Here is a 15,159-nt window from a genome sequence, read left to right as displayed (position 1 = left end):
AAGGACGACGAGTTTTTCTAGGGTGCAAGCACGTATATTCCAGTATTTTTCAAGAAGTGCTGTCCGGCTACACCATAGGATGATCCAAACCGTCCATTTGACGTGCATAGGTTGTACCTAGGATCCATAGATGAACTGTATATCATGGGAACCTTTATAGATGTGAGGGTTGAGATCATCCTAGGGAAGTGATTTTGGGGGCAGAACATAAATACACTGTGGCCAGTCAAATGGATGGTTAGGATTATCCTATGGTGTAAACCGTACAATACTGTTTTGAAAAAAAAATGGACCACAGGGGCTTACACCATATAAAATCTCGTAAATTTAGAAGGTAATGCTGTTTTGAAAAATAATGGACCAGAGGGGCTTAAACCATATAAAATCTCGTAAATTTATGAGGTAAAAGATTATCCTACGGTTTACACCATTGGATGATCCAGACCATCCATTTGACGGGCCACGGCGTATAAGATTTCTGCCCCATATAAGCAATACAGCCCCAAGTCTTAAGAGTGTCATATCTACAAGGATGTTTATGCCATAACTCATAAGGAGTAGTGGTCAACTTAGAGTGGTGTACTCTATTCAGGATGTGATTTGCAGTTAAAACTGCTTCTCCCCAATAGCTAGTAGGCATGCCAGCTGTCAATAACATAGAGTTTAACATTTCAGTTAACGTCCGGTTCTTACGTTCAGCTATGCCATTAGATTGAGGTGAGTAAGGAGCAGTAGTTTCAAGTATTATGCCCTGAGAGGCACAGAATTTCTTGAACTCTGTCAAAGTGTATTCTCCTCCTCGATCACTCCTAAATCGCTTAATTTTCAAGTTCAATTGATTTTCAACATGATTCTTGAAAATTTTAAATTTATCAAAAGCTTCATCTTTCGATTTTAGGAGATAAATATGACAATATCTAGAAAAATCGTCTATAAAAGTGATTAAATACTTCCGACCACCTCGAGTAGTGAAACTTTTAAAATCACAGAGGTCAGAATGTATTAACTCAAGAAGTTGTGTGCTCCTAGAAACCAGCCGTTTTTACATCCATTTGATGCACAACATACTTCTTAATAGAAGCCAAAGCAAGAAGAATTCTTATCGTTGCCAAGTGACAGACCGGTGAGTAAACATCAAAGTAGTCTATCCCACTGACTTGAGTATAGCCCTTAGCTACTAAACGTGCTTTATACCGAGCTATGGATCCGTCAGGATTAAGTTTCTTCTTCAAAATCTACTTACAGCCCACAGTCTTAGCCCCTTTTGGCAAATCGACTAGCTACCAAGTTTGATTTTGTAGCAGAGAGCTCATTTCATCATCAATGGCTTCTGCCCACAACAAAGAGTCCCTAGATCTCATCGCTTCCTTATAGGTTGATGGATCATTCTCGACATGGTAGGTCACAAAGTCCTCACCAAAGTTCTTGGGTACTCTATCTCTTGTAGAAACCCTTAAAGGTTCTGATGTAGAAATCAGTGTAGGACAGGTGTCAGAAGTATTCTGTTCAAACTCTACATGCGATTCTGTAACCATCTCAGTATCGCCAGGTAGGTTCAAACCATGATCTCTGAGAAATTTATTCTCAAATAATACTGCATCTCTAGATTCTATAACCAAATTGGTAGATAGATCCAAAAACCGATCAGCAGCACTATCTTCTGCACCACCTAGATAAACACAAGTGTTTGTTCTAGGTCCTACCTTAGGTCTCCTAGGGTCTTGGCACTTTCCTAGGATGACCTCAATCCTCCGATCTATATAGGTTTCCATGATATGAAAGTTCCTCTATTGATCTTAAGTCTAGGATCACCCTTTAGAAATGATTTTTTGGGCACAACCTATGTATGTTGTTGTGGATCATCAGATGGACGGTTTCAAATTTTCGATCATCCTATGGTGTAAGCCTCAGCACTTCCTGAAAAATACTGGACTATACAGGCTCACAACATATAAAAACTCGCCATGGGTGAGTTTTTATATGTTGTGAGCCTGTATAATCCATTATTTTTCCAAAAGAACTGTACCGCATGCACCATTAGATGATCCAAGCTGTTTATTTGATGGGCCGCAGCTTTAATAGGTTGTGCCCAAAAATCTTTTCCATGTGATGATCCTAACACTCCGATCTATGATGGTTCCATAATATATTCCTTATAGATCAGAGGGCTATCCGCTATCTTACATAAATGTTTTTTTTGGGCACAACCTAATTTATGTGCGATCAAATGGACGGTTTGAATCATCCTATGGTGTAATTCATGTAGTGCTTGATGAAAATACTGGACTATATAGGTGGTTAGCTCAAGGGTTCAACTTTGGTCACTTTCTCAAATCGAGATGACTCCAGACAAAATATGACATTATATTTTAATTGTTTTATTAATGCTTCAATGTTAACTAAGAATATTCTTTAGAGGTCATTTCCCTGTGACGGGACACCTAGTTACCTAAACAACTAGTAAAAGTCTGTAAGCCCAATGGTTTTTACCTTGGCATTCCCATCTTGTTTTGATGATTCCAATACACAAGTGATTATTTGTCACTAATATGTTTGAATGTCTAAGTTGTAGATCATGATAGTAATAAGATCAAGGATGCTTGGATTGAAGGCCAAGAAGCCTACATTGGACCACAAATTGGAAGGCCAAAGTCATCAAGCATGAAGTCATGAAGACTTGAAGACATGAAGAAATACAAATTGCAGACCATTTTTAGTCTTTTAGAATGTATTTGATCCAATCCTAGATTAGGTTTTAAAAGGCATAATTAAAGGAAATCAAACACCCCTAACAAAGTTTAAATGCCCTAGTGATTGTCCTTGTGGTGTTCCAAGTCCTTGGAACCCTCATAGCAATCCCATAATTATGGAGAGTTGGAAATCCTTGAAGCCCAAAACCATTTCAGCAAAAACAGATTTCATCCTGCTGAAAATAGGCTTCTCGGAACTCCGAGAGTTTCCTCGGAGCTCCGAGATTTGGTCCAGAAGCCAATTCCACTCCCTGGTTGAATTCACGGAACTCCGAGACTTTTTCTTGGAACTCCGAGACAGATTCTCGGAACTCCGAGAACACTATAACGGTCATATTTTGTAGCCGTTGGAGTTTTCTCTGGAATTACCACTATGCCATTAAAACGGTCATATTGGGTTTTTCTATATATATGGGTGTTCCAAACATACATATAATTAATTCTAACACTCTAAAAACTTCATTTGAATATCCAAGAGTGAATCAAGCTTCAATTGTGCCTTTCATCACCATCTTCAGATTTGGATCATAGGCTCTCAATTGTACATCATTTGTGTAACTCTTGTGAAGGGATTTTTCGTTTCTTTTCTTTCAACTTCGATTGTTGTAATCGGGCGAGTATTCGGAGAAGCGGAGCCCATTCTCCGTGGTGAGGATAGCCACCAAGGTTAAAGCTATTGTAATTGGCACCGATCTTCGCCAAGGTTAAGAAGATCAAATAGTGAAGCCATCAACGGGTTTGGTTGGTGGAGTGGAGTAGGCCTTGTGTATGAGGACCGAACCACTTTAAATCTCGGGTGCATTCTCTCTTAACTCTTTGCTCTTTAAATTTGCAATTGCACCATTATATTTAACTTATATGCTTAATTAAGTTTTTGATCTCTTAATCCTTAAAATCGGTTTAAGGTTTTCAAATTGGTAGACTCTAGTTTCTTGAACAACCGTATTCTCCCTCCTCATTGTGTTGCCAATCTACTATAACTTGGGACCCCCCTATATCGGATTTTCACTTTGTATCAGAGCCTTGGCTCTTAAAAGATTTTTTTAAATTTGTGAATTTTAATTTAAAATCTAACTAGGGAAAGACTTTTTTTGGCAACTACTATTTGTGAAATGGCACACCATATTGGAACCGGACTTCCGGAGGGCCATTCCTCAACTAGACCTCCCTTCTTCGATGGGTCCAACTATGGACATTAGAAAACAAGGATGCGCATCTATCTTCTTTCGATAGATGTGGAACTTTGGCACATTGTTGAACATGGATACAATGTCCCTTCCAAACCATTTGAAGAATGGAGTGTGGTAGAGAAAAGGCAAGCTAATTTGAACTACAAAGCAATAAATTCTTTGTTTTGTGCCTTAGCTACCGAAGAGTTTAATAGAGTTGCTCTTTTTTATTCCGCCAAGACTATTTGGGATACCCTTGCTATTACCCATGAGGGAACATCACAAGTCAAGGATTCCAAAATAAACTTGTTAAAGAGCAAATATGAAATGTTTAGAATGAGTCCTAACGAAAGCATTTCCGAAATGTATACTAGATTTTCTAAAATTTCTAATGAACTAGCTAATCTTGGTAAATCTTATCCTAACGATGAACTTGTAAGTAAGTTGCTTAGGTCTCTTCCTCCCCATTGGGATCCAAAGGTAACCGCGATTCAAGAATCAAAGGATCTCTCAAAGCTAACCATGGAGGAGTTAGTAGGATCTCTCATCACTCACGAGATGCTCCTTACTAGCCGTCAAGAGGAGAAGAAGCCAAAGGAGAAGGAGAGGGAAATTAGATCCCTAGCACTCAAGGCTTCAAAGGAGGAATCATCTAGTGAAGCGGATAGTGACGAAGAAGAAGCTCTAAGGAGATTTAAGAGCTTGTGGAGAAAGAAGCATAAGAAAGATAAGAAGAAAGTGAAGTAGAGGATGAAATTAGGTGTTATAATTGCAAGAAGGTGGGGCACAAACGACCGGATTCTCCACTTCTCAAATCCACATCCTCAAAATACAAGGGAAAGAAGAAGGATTGGAAGAAGCACAAAGGCTTAGTAGCCGGTTGGGATGCTTCAAGTGCTTCAGGCAAAAGCTCTAGTGAAGAGGAGAGTAAGAAAGAGGATCTTTGCTTCATGGCACTCACCCATGAAGATGAGGTATTTTCAAACCCTTCATATTCTTCATCTAGTAGTGATAACAATAGTATATCATTTGATGATCTATGTGAAACTTTGCACTCCCAAATTTCCAAAAACAAGGTTCTTAAAAAATCTATTTCAAAGCTAGAAAAAGAACTTGATTTTTTGAAAATTGATTTATCTTCTTCCAAATCTCAAGAACAAGTTTATCTTGCAAATCATAAACTTGAGATTGATACCCTTAAGGGTAGTTTGGATGAGAAATCTTGCCAACTTTTAAAATTTCAAAATATGGCAAGCTCTTCCAAATCTTATGAAGATGAGAGAAATGAGCTTTTAGTTCAAACATCCCATCTTCATAATGAAAATGAGAGACTTAGATTATGTTTACATGGATTTCTAAATGGAAATAAAATTATTGACATAATCCTAAGTAAAACTAGTCTTAGACCTCAACATGCTTATCATGATAGGACTAGTTCATCTAACCCTCATGTTAGATGCCATTTTTGTGGAATGAATGGTCACTACCAATTCCAATGTGCATCTAAGGGAAGGGCTAGAAGTGGGACCAAGAAATCTTGGGTTCCCAAAACCCCCATATGATTTTATTTATATTGTGTAGATTAGGGGTTTTTGAACTTTAAAATTGAATATCTTTCTTTTGTATGGTTTTTTGATAACCCCTCCTGTATTGTAAAAGTATTTTAAATAGGGGGAGTTAAATAACTCAATTTTTCTTTGAAAAAGGGGGAGCTTAAAATTGAAAATTTTAACCCTTTGTTTTTCTTACCCCTTCTTTTTGTTGATGACAAAGGGGGAGAAGAATCTAGAGTAAAGTTTCTAGAGTAAGAAAAATGTGAAAATAGTATAAGCTTTTATTTGTAAATCTCTTGTGCTTGTCATCATCAAAAAGGGGGAAATTGTAAGCCCAATGGTTTTTACCTTGGCATTCCCATCTTGTTTTGATGTTTCCAATACACAAGTGATTATTTATCACTAATATGTTTGAATGTCTAAGTTGTAGATCATGATAGTAATAAGATCAAGGATACTTGGATTGAAGGCCAAGAAGCCCACATTGGACCACAAATTGGAAGGCCAAAGTCATCAAGCATGAAGTCATGAAGACTTGAAGACATGAAGAAATACAAATTGAAGACCATTTTTAGTCTTTTAGAATGTATTTGATCCAATCCTAGATTAGGTTTTAAAAGGCATAATTAAAGGAAATCAAACACCCCTAACAAAGTTTAAATGCCCTAGTGATTGTCCTTGTGGTGTTCCAAGTCCTTGGAACCCTCATAGCAATCCCATAATTATGGAGAGTTGGAAATCCTTGAAGCCCAAAACCATTTCAGCAAAAACAGATTTCATCCTGTTGAAAATAGGCTTCTCGGAACTCCGAGAGAATTCTCGGAGCTCCGAGACTCGGAGCTCCGAGACTCGGAACTCCGAGAGTTTCCTCGGAACTCCGATATTTGGTCCAGAAGCCAATTCCACTCCCTGGTTGAATTCACGGAACTCCGAGACTTTTTCTCGGAACTCCGAGAACACTATAACGGTCATATTTTGTAGCCGTTGGAGTTTTCTCTGGAATTACCACTATGCCATTAAAACGGTCATATTGGGTTTTTCTATATATATGGGTGTTCCAAACATACATATAATTAATCCTAACACTCTAAAAACTTCATTTGAATATCCAAGAGTGAATCAAGCTTCAATTGTGCCTTTCATCACCATCTTAAGATTTGGATCATAGGCTCTCAATTGTACATCATTTGTGTAACTCTTGTGAAGGGATTTTTCGTTTCTTTTCTTTCAACTTCGATTGTTGTAATCGGGCGAGTATTCGGAGAAGCGGAGCCCATTCTCCGTGGTGAGGATAGCCACCAAGGTTAAAGCTATTGTAATTGGCACCGATCTTCGCCAAGGTTAAGAAGATCAAATAGTGAAGCCATCAACGGGTTTGATTGGTGGAGTGGAGTAGGCCTTGTGTATGAGGACCCAACCACTTTAAATCTCGGGTGCATTCTCTCTTAACTCTTTGCTCTTTAAATTTGCAATTGCACAATTATATTTAACTTATATGCTTAATTAAGTTTTTGATCTCTTAATCCTTAAAATCGGTTTAAGGTTTTCAAATTGGTAGACTCTAGTTTCTTGAACAACCGTATTCTCCCTCCTCATTGTGTTGCCAATCTACTATAACTTGGGACCCCCCTATATCGGATTTTCACTTGGTATCAGAGCCTTGGCTCTTAAAAGATTTTTTTAAATTTGTGAATTTTAATTTAAAATCTAACTAGGGAAAGACTTTTTTTGGCGACTACTATTTGTGAAATGGCACACCATATTAGAACCGGACTTCCGGAGGGCCATTCCACAACTAGACCTCCCTTCTTCGATGGGTCCAACTATGGACATTGGAAAACAAGGATGCGCATCTATCTTCTTTCGATAGATGTGGAACTTTGGCACATTGTTGAACATGGATACAATGTGCCTTCCAAACCATTTGAAGAATGGAGTGTGGTAGAGAAAAGGCAAGCTAATTTGAACTACAAAGCAATAAATTCTTTGTTTTGTGCCTTAGCTACCGAGGAGTTTAATAGAGTTGCTCTTTTTTATTCCGCCAAGACTATTTGGGATACCCTTGCTATTACCCATGAGGGAACATCACAAGTCAAGGATTCCAAAATAAACTTGTTAAAGAGCAAATATGAAATGTTTAGAATGAGTCCTAACGAAAGCATTTCCGAAATGTATACTAGATTTTCTAAAATTTCTAATGAACTAGCTAATCTTGGTAAATCTTATCCTAACGATGAACTTGTAAGTAAGTTGCTTAGGTCTCTTCCTCCCCATTGGGATCCAAAGGTAACCGCGATTCAAGAATCAAAGGATCTCTCAAAGCTAACCATGGAGGAGTTAGTAGGATCTCTCATCACTCACGAGATGCTCCTTACTAGCCGTCAAGAGGAGAAGAAGCCAAAGGAGAAGGAGAGGGAAATTAGATCCCTAGCACTCAAGGCTTCAAAGGAGGAATCATCTAGTGAAGCGGATAGTGACGAAGAAGAAGCTCTAAGGAGATTTAAGAGCTTGTGGAGAAAGAAGCATAAGAAAGATAAGAAGAAAGTGAAGTAGAGGATGAAATTAGGTGTTATAATTGCAAGAAGGTGGGGCACAAACGACCGGATTCTCCACTTCTCAAATCCACATCCTCAAAATACAAGGGAAAGAAGAAGGATTGGAAGAAGCACAAAGGCTTAGTAGCCGGTTGGGATGCTTCAAGTGCTTCAGGCAAAAGCTCTAGTGAAGAGGAGAGTAAGAAAGAGGATCTTTGCTTCATGGCACTCACCCATGAAGATGAGGTATTTTCAAACCCTTCATATTCTTCATCTAGTAGTGATAACAATAGTATATCATTTGATGATCTATGTGAAACTTTGCACTCCCAAATTTCCAAAAACAAGGTTCTTAAAAAATCTATTTCAAAGCTAGAAAAAGAACTTGATTTTTTGAAAATTGATTTATCTTCTTCCAAATCTCAAGAACAAGTTTATCTTGCAAATCATAAACTTGAGATTGATACCCTTAAGGGTAGTTTGGATGAGAAATCTTGCCAACTTTTAAAATTTCAAAATATGGCAAGCTCTTCCAAATCTTATGAAGATGAGAGAAATGAGCTTTTAGTTCAAACATCCCATCTTCATAATGAAAATGAGAGACTTAGATTATGTTTACATGGATTTCTAAATGGAAATAAAATTATTGACATAATCCTAAGTAAAACTAGTCTTAGACCTCAACATGCTTATCATGATAGGACTAGTTCATCTAACCCTCATGTTAGATGCCATTTTTGTGGAATGAATGGTCACTACCAATTCCAATGTGCATCTAAGGGAAGGGCTAGAAGTGGGACCAAGAAATCTTGGGTTCCCAAAACCCCCATATGATTTTATTTATATTGTGTAGATTAGGGGTTTTTGAACTTTAAAATTGAATATCTTTCTTTTGTATGGTTTTTTGATAACCCCTCCTGTATTGTAAAAGTATTTTAAATAGGGGGAGTTAAATAACTCAATTTTTCTTTGAAAAAGGGGGAGCTTAAAATTGAAAATTTTAACCCTTTGTTTTTCTTACCCCTTCTTTTTGTTGATGACAAAGGGGGAGAAGAATCTAGAGTAAAGTTTCTAGAGTAAGAAAAATGTGAAAATAGTATAAGCTTTTATTTGTAAATCTCTTGTGCTTGTCATCATCAAAAAAGGGGGAAATTGTAAGCCCAATGGTTTTTACCTTGGCATTCCCATCTTGTTTTGATGTTTCCAATACACAAGTGATTATTTATCACTAATATGTTTGAATGTCTAAGTTGTAGATCATGATAGTAATAAGATCAAGGATACTTGGATTGAAGGCCAAGAAGCCCACATTGGCCCACAAATTGGAAGGCCAAAGTCATCAAACATGAAGTCCTGAAGACTTGAAGACATGAAGAAATACAAATTGAAGACCATTTTTAGTCTTTTAGAATGTATTTGATCCAATCCTAGATTAGGTTTTAAAAGGCATAATTAAAGGAAATCAAACACCCCTAACAAAGTTTAAATGCCCTAGTGATTGTCCTTGTGGTGTTCCAAGTCCTTGGAACCCTCATAGCAATCCCATAATTATGGAGAGTTGGAAATCCTTGAAGCCCAAAACCATTTCAGCAAAAACAGATTTCATCCTGCTGAAAATAGGCTTCTCGGAACTCCGAGAGAATTCTCGGAGCTCCGAGACTCGGAACTCCGAGAGTTTCCTCGGAACTCCGATATTTGGTCCAGAAGCCAATTCCACTCCCTGGTTGAATTCACGGAACTCCGAGACTTTTTCTCGGAACTCCGAGACTTTTTCTCGGAACTCCGAGAAAGATTCTCGGAACTCCGAGAACACTATAACGGTCATATTTTGTAGCCGTTGGAGTTTTCTCTGGAATTACCACTATGCCATTAAAACGGTCATATTGGGTTTTTCTATATATATGGGTGTTCCAAACATACATATAATTAATCCTAACACTCTAAAAACTTCATTTGAATATCCAAGAGTGAATCAAGCTTCAATTGTGCCTTTCATCACCATCTTAAGATTTGGATCATAGGCTCTCAATTGTACATCATTTGTGTAACTCTTGTGAAGGGATTTTTCGTTTCTTTTCTTTCAACTTCGATTGTTGTAATCGGGCGAGTATTCGGAGAAGCGGAGCCCATTCTCCGTGGTGAGGATAGCCACCAAGGTTAAAGCTATTGTAATTGGCACCGATCTTCGCCAAGGTTAAGAAGATCAAATAGTGAAGCCATCAACGGGTTTGGTTGGTGGAGTGGAGTAGGCCTTGTGTATGAGGACCCAACCACTTTAAATCTCGGGTGCATTCTCTCTTAACTCTTTGCTCTTTAAATTTGCAATTGCACAATTATATTTAACTTATATGCTTAATTAAGTTTTTGATCTCTTAATCCTTAAAATCGGTTTAAGGTTTTCAAATTGGTAGACTCTAGTTTCTTGAACAACCGTATTCTCCCTCCTCATTGTGTTGCCAATCTACTATAACTTGGGACCCCCCTATATCGGATTTTCACTTGGTATCAGAGCCTTGGCTCTTAAAAGATTTTTTTTAATTTGTGAATTTTAATTTAAAATCTAACTAGGGAAAGACTTTTTTTGGCGACTACTATTTGTGAAATGGCACACCATATTGGAACCGGACTTCCGGAGGGCCATTCCACAACTAGACCTCCCTTCTTCGATGGGTCCAACTATGGACATTGGAAAACAAGGATGCGCATCTATCTTCTTTCGATAGATGTGGAACTTTGGCACATTGTTGAACATGGATACAATGTGCCTTCCAAACCATTTGAAGAATGGAGTGTGGTAGAGAAAAGGCAAGCTAATTTGAACTACAAAGCAATAAATTCTTTGTTTTGTGCCTTAGCTACCGAGGAGTTTAATAGAGTTGCTCTTTTTGATTCCGCCAAGACTATTTGGGATACCCTTGCTATTACCCATGAGGGAACATCACAAGTCAAGGATTCCAAAATAAACTTGTTAAAGAGCAAATATGAAATGTTTAGAATGAGTCCTAACGAAAGCATTTCCGAAATGTATACTAGATTTTCTAAAATTTCTAATGAACTAGCTAATCTTGGTAAATCTTATCCTAAGGATGAACTTGTAAGTAAGTTGCTTAGGTCTCTTCCTCCCCATTGGGATCCAAAGGTAACCGCGATTCAAGAATCAAAGGATCTCTCAAAGCTAACCATGGAGGAGTTAGTAGGATCTCTCATCACTCACGAGATGCTCCTTACTAGCCGTCAAGAGGAGAAGAAGCCAAAGGAGAAGGAGAGGGAAATTAGATCCCTAGCACTCAAGGCTTCAAAGGAGGAATCATCTAGTGAAGCGGATAGTGACGAAGAAGAAGCTCTAAGGAGATTTAAGAGCTTGTGGAGAAAGAAGCATAAGAAAGATAAGAAGAAAGTGAAGTAGAGGATGAAATTAGGTGTTATAATTGCAAGAAGGTGGGGCACAAACGACCGGATTCTCCACTTCTCAAATCCACATCCTCAAAATACAAGGGAAAGAAGAAGGATTGGAAGAAGCACAAAGGCTTAGTAGCCGGTTGGGATGCTTCAAGTGCTTCAGGCAAAAGCTCTAGTGAAGAGGAGAGTAAGAAAGAGGATCTTTGCTTCATGGCACTCACCCATGAAGATGAGGTATTTTCAAACCCTTCATATTCTTCATCTAGTAGTGATAACAATAGTATATCATTTGATGATCTATGTGAAACTTTGCACTCCCAAATTTCCAAAAACAAGGTTCTTAAAAAATCTATTTCAAAGCTAGAAAAAGAACTTGATTTTTTGAAAATTGATTTATCTTCTTCCAAATCTCAAGAACAAGTTTATCTTGCAAATCATAAACTTGAGATTGATACCCTTAAGGGTAGTTTGGATGAGAAATCTTGCCAACTTTTAAAATTTCAAAATATGGCAAGCTCTTCCAAATCTTATGAAGATGAGAGAAATGAGCTTTTAGTTCAAACATCCCATCTTCATAATGAAAATGAGAGACTTAGATTATGTTTACATGGATTTCTAAATGGAAATAAAATTATTGACATAATCCTAAGTAAAACTAGTCTTAGACCTCAACATGCTTATCATGATAGGACTAGTTCATCTAACCCTCATGTTAGATGCCATTTTTGTGGAATGAATGGTCACTACCAATTCCAATGTGCATCTAAGGGAAGGGCTAGAAGTGGGACCAAGAAATCTTGGGTTCCCAAAACCCCCATATGATTTTATTTATATTGTGTAGATTAGGGGTTTTTGAACTTTAAAATTGAATATCTTTCTTTTGTATGGTTTTTTGATAACCCCTCCTGTATTGTAAAAGTATTTTAAATAGGGGGAGTTAAATAACTCAATTTTTCTTTGAAAAAGGGGGAGCTTAAAATTGAAAATTTTAACCCTTTGTTTTTCTTACCCCTTCTTTTTGTTGATGACAAAGGGGGAGAAGAATCTAGAGTAAAGTTTCTAGAGTAAGAAAAATGTGAAAATAGTATAAGCTTTTATTTGTAAATCTCTTGTGCTTGTCATCATCAAAAAGGGGGAAATTGTAAGCCCAATGGTTTTTACCTTGGCATTCCCATCTTGTTTTGATGTTTCCAATACACAAGTGATTATTTATCACTAATATGTTTGAATGTCTAAGTTGTAGATCATGATAGTAATAAGATCAAGGATACTTGGATTGAAGGCCAAGAAGCCCACATTGGACCACAAATTGGAAGGCCAAAGTCATCAAGCATGAAGTCATGAAGACTTGAAGACATGAAGAAATACAAATTGAAGACCATTTTTAGTCTTTTAGAATGTATTTGATCCAATCCTAGATTAGGTTTTAAAAGGCATAATTAAAGGAAATCAAACACCCCTAACAAAGTTTAAATGCCCTAGTGATTGTCCTTGTGGTGTTCCAAGTCCTTGGAACCCTCATAGCAATCCCATAATTATGGAGAGTTGGAAATCCTTGAAGCCCAAAACCATTTCAGCAAAAACAGATTTCATCCTGCTGAAAATAGGCTTCTCGGAACTCCGAGAGAATTCTCGGAGCTCCGAGACTCGGAATTCGAGAGAATTCTCGGAGCTCCGAGACTCGGAACTCCGAGAGTTTCCTCGGAACTCCGAGATTTGGTCCAGAAGCCAATTCCACTCCCTGGTTGAATTCACGGAACTCCGAGACTTTTTCTCGGAACTCCGAGAACACTATAACGGTCATATTTTGTAGCCGTTGGAGTTTTCTCTGGAATTACCACTATGCCATTAAAACGGTCATATTGGGTTTTTCTATATATATGGGTGTTCCAAACATACATATAATTAATCCTAACACTCTAAAAACTTCATTTGAATATCCAAGAGTGAATCAAGCTTCAATTGTGCCTTTCATCACCATCTTAGGATTTGGATCATAGGCTCTCAATTGTACATCATTTGTGTAACTCTTGTGAAGGGATTTTTCGTTTCTTTTCTTTCAACTTCGATTGTTGTAATCGGGCGAGTATTCGGAGAAGCGGAGCCCATTCTCCGTGGTGAGGATAGCCACCAAGGTTAAAGCTATTGTAATTGGCACCGATCTTTGCCAATGTTAAGAAGATCAAATAGTGAAGCCATCAACGGGTTTGGTTGGTGGAGTGGAATAGGCCTTGTGTATGAGGACCGAACCACTTTAAATCTCGGGTGCATTCTCTCTTAACTCTTTGCTCTTTAAATTTGCAATTGCACCATTATATTTAACTTATATGCTTAATTAAGTTTTTGATCTCTTAATCCTTAAAATCGGTTTAAGGTTTTCAAATTGGTAGACTTTAGTTTCTTGAACAACCGTATTCTCCCTCCTCATTGTGTTGCCAATCTATTATAACTTGGGACCCCCCTATATCGGTCCCTAATAAATCTGAACCTTTTAGTTAATAGAACGACTGTTAACGTGGCAACTAACCTTATTATCATGAGCCGCGATGCAGGGGAAATTTCCTCTTTCTTTAAAGGTCAAATTGAAGTTCGGTTGAAGCATGAATCAAAACAAGGAGCTTGGGAGCTTGGAGCCAAAGTTGGAAGAATATTGAAGAGCAAAGAAAATGTGCTCAAGGTTTGAAGATTGAACTCTTTAAAAAGTTGAAGATTGGTGTAAAACTTGTGGTGTAAAACTGATCCTTCATAGTGACTTGTGGATAATAGCACTAGGGAAGTTTTAAATAATTTTAAAATCATTTTTTTAACAGAAAGTAGACCCTCTAAGATTTTAGAATGCAAAATAACGTCAAAATCCAATAAGAAACGAGGGTGATATGATTTTCCGAAATTAATTATGCAAACATGTCCAATACCCTAGATAGACGACCATCCACCTGACAATCGCCAATGGGAGTCATCAATGGATATTGCTGGGAGCAGCTAACTTTGGTTTCAAACCTCTATAAAATGGGTTCTATGGTTCCCAAAATGCATAGTCAACACTCAATGGCTTATCTTAGAGTCATATACTGAGTGTTAAACCCTCATGCCACTATTTGTGAGATCATTTGGGGGACTAGTATATGATTTCTTTGTATGTCTCTTGAGAGAGTTTGTAGTGAGCTTGAGATTGTATACCAGCCTAGTGAGAAGGTTTTATCTGTTTATTCTTTTATATAATTGGTGGAGGGCACCGTATCAACCCTCGGTTACAAGCTTGAGGATAAAGCCCGGTTGGTGAGGAAGCATTGGATCAACCTCGGACGAAGCAATAAAGCTTTGGGAGTTGATGGGAAGACACCAGATCAACTTTCGGTTTGTAAATGATTTGATCTTCACCTGAAGAAGACCGAATGGTGAAGGCTCAAGGAGGGGACATCATTGAGAGAGTGGATGTAGATCGGTCTAGCCGAACCACTATAAAATCCTGGCGCACATTCTCTCTCTCTTTCTTTATTTCTCATGTGCACGGCCGATCCCATATGTTCTTAATTTTAGTTTTTTTTTTTTTTTTGCTTTAATTTGTTATACTATTTTAAAAGAACAAACAGTTCTTTAAAGCCCAATCCCCCCTCCCTCTTGGGTTGCCTTAGCTGGAGCCAGCATTCTTTCAACCGGTATCTCTCGATTCGAAAGATCAAACTACAGAGCTTGGAAAGACCCCGTATGATGACCTATCTCAAATTCATGGACTATAAGATCTGGGATATTA

This window comes from Tasmannia lanceolata, unplaced genomic scaffold (genome assembly GCF_043159265.1).
Source record: "Tasmannia lanceolata isolate RefF3 unplaced genomic scaffold, GAP_Taslan_0.1 ptg000012l, whole genome shotgun sequence".
NCBI lineage: Eukaryota > Viridiplantae > Streptophyta > Magnoliopsida > Canellales > Winteraceae > Tasmannia > Tasmannia lanceolata.
The sequence above is the reverse complement of the archived record's forward strand: the minus strand, read 5'-3'. Positions refer to the sequence as shown.